Consider the following 2675-nt stretch of genomic DNA (forward strand, 5'->3'; position numbering starts at 1 on the left):
CATTCTGTACTGATTCATGAGTACTATAGCCGAGAGGCCCCCAACCCCATTCACCTCACTGTGGACACCAGCCTCCAGAATGGCCGCATGAGCATCAAGGCCTATGTCAGCACTTTAATGGGTGTCCCTGGAAGGACCATGGGAGTGATGTTCACACCTTTGGCAGTGAGATACGCATATTATGACAACGAATGCATTGGAGTTGACCTCATTATGAAGACCTGTTTTAGTCCCAACCAGGTGATTGGACTCTCAAGTGACTTGAGAGGTTGGAGGAGCATCAGCCCGCATCCAGGATGCCCTGAGCACAGTATTGCAGTATGCAGAAGATGTGTTGTCTGGAAAAGTTTCAGCTGACAATACTGTGGGCTCCTTCTTGATGAGTCTGGTCAACCAAGTACCTAAAATTATTCCTGATGACTTTGAGACCATGCTCAACAGCAATATCAATGACCTGCTGATGGTGACCTACTTGGCTAATCTCACACAGTCACAGATTGCCCTCAATGAGAAACTTGTAAACCTGTGAACAGGCCCTAAGAAGCATTCCTGCCACTCTAGGCTCAAACCTTGGGAGATCGAGTAAAGGAAAAGATAGTTTCTTTGAGGCCTTAAGTCACATTGAATCAGGCAACTGGATGACTTAATCTAAATAAACATACCTTGCCTTTTGTAAAAAAAAAAAAAAAAGAAAGAAAAAAAAACTGATTGAGAAATTGTAGTACATTTACACAATGGAATACTATCCAGCACTCAGGAGCAATGATTTTGGAAAAATACCACACAACTTGGGATAGAATGGAGAGCCTTATGCTGAGTGAACTAACTTAGTCTTATAAGAACAAATTACTGATTTTTTTAAAAGAACAAGAATTTTAAAAAGTAATATAGGAATATGCTGTTAAGTGCCATTAAGTCAGCTACAAGTCAGTGACCCAGTGAACAATGGGTATGACCCCTGCCTTATCCTGTACCAACTTTATCCTCTTTAACACACTTGAGCTCACAATTATAGTCATTGTATAACACTGCTTCACTGAGGATCTTCTCCTTTGCCGGCTTTCTACCATGATGTCCTTTTTTAAGGATTAGCCTCTTCTGACATGCCCAAAGTATGTCAGATGAAGTTTCACTATTCTTGCCTCCAAGGAGCACCCCAGCTGCACCTTTTCCAAGGCATACTTGTTTATCCTTTTGGAAGTCCATGGGATATTTAACACTCTTCTCTAACATTGCAACTCAAAGACATCATTTCTCCCATAGCAAGTGATTGAAAAGGCCACAGCTTGATTTAGGTGTATCTTAGTCTTCAAACTGACATCTTTGCTCTTGAGCATTTTGGAAGAATCCTTGACAGCAAATTTTCCTAATGCAACACATCATTTTTTTTTTCCTTGCTGTTGGTGCCAAGGAAATGTACAGCAATCTTGCTGTAGATCCAAGTAAGATGAAATAATTGACAATTCCTATCTCTTCTCCATCTATCATGTCTATTGGCTCAGTGATGAGAATTTTTGTTTTCTTTATGTTAAGTTGTAACCTGTGTTGAAGGCTCTAGTCTTTGACCCTCTGCAGCAAGCATTTCAGGTCCTCCTCACTTTCAGCAAGTAATGTTGTGTCATCTGCATAATACATGCTGTTGATGAGTCTGCCTCTAACCCTGATACCACATTCTTCTTCTTATAGTCCAACTTCTCAAATTATTGAATAGGTGAGGAGAAAGGATACATCCTGACATACACCTTTCTTGATTTCAAACCATGCAGTGTTCCCTTGTTCAGACAACAGCTTCTTGGCCTAGTTAGAGATTTCGCATGAGCACAATTAAGTATTCTGAGATTCCCATTCTTTTTAATGTCAGCCATAATTTGTTATGATCCACATATTTCTCAAATTCTAACCCTGCTCAGAAATCTGTCATTCTCCTTTGAAGTGTTTTTATTAGTATTGTTGTTGTTTGTTGTTATGTGCCATCGAGTTGTTTGCAACTCATAGCAACCCTATGTACAAGAGCCCTAAACACCGTTCTATCCTGTGCCAACCTTGCTGTTTCAAACACATTCATTCTCACCACTCCACTCACATATATAAAGATTAATTGAAAATGCACTAAGGAAAATCTAGCACCTTCCTGAGAAATATGACAGCAGGTTTTCAAGTGCAAGCTTTTGTACGGAGTTCTGGTGGCATAATCTGTAGGGAGCTGCACTTCTAACCCAAAGGTGGCACCTCTCTGGCAGTTTGAATCCACCAGTTGCTCTCAAGGGAGAAAAGGATGGACAGTCTCCTCCAGTGCAATTTACAGCCTCCTGAAAACCTGCTGGAGGATCAGTTAGCAACTCAATGACAACTGCTGTGGGTTTTTTTTAAAAAAAATCTGAACCTTGTAAACAGTAGAGAAATGTTAGATGTAAGGACAAGAATGTGTCATTAAACATGGGGGAAATATGAAGAAGGCCAGGAACTCCCTTTGGCTGTATTCTAATTCAAAGACAATCTGCAAATAATACCTGCTAAGCAGCTTTTCCTTTTTAGAAAGGAATTGGAAGACACAGAAGAATTTCATGAAACAACATATGAGCAAGAACCTATGGTGATGAAAGAAGAAGTTCAGGCTGCTTTGAAGGAAATGGCAAAAAATAAGGCTCCAGGAATAGATGGTATACCAATTGACA

The 2675-nt window shown here is 40.2% G+C and overlaps 1 pseudogene; it reads left to right on the top strand.

The window, feature by feature from the left end:
• The first annotated feature begins 6 nt into the window (after nucleotides 1-6).
• LOC102845055 lies at nucleotides 7-529 on the top strand (annotated as a pseudogene).
• Nucleotides 530-2675: the final 2146 nt, after the last annotated feature.

This window comes from Elephantulus edwardii, unplaced genomic scaffold (assembly GCF_000299155.1).
Source record: "Elephantulus edwardii isolate Elephantulus edwardi_28Jun2011 unplaced genomic scaffold, EleEdw1.0 scaffold00110, whole genome shotgun sequence".
Taxonomy (NCBI): Eukaryota; Metazoa; Chordata; class Mammalia; order Macroscelidea; family Macroscelididae; genus Elephantulus; species Elephantulus edwardii.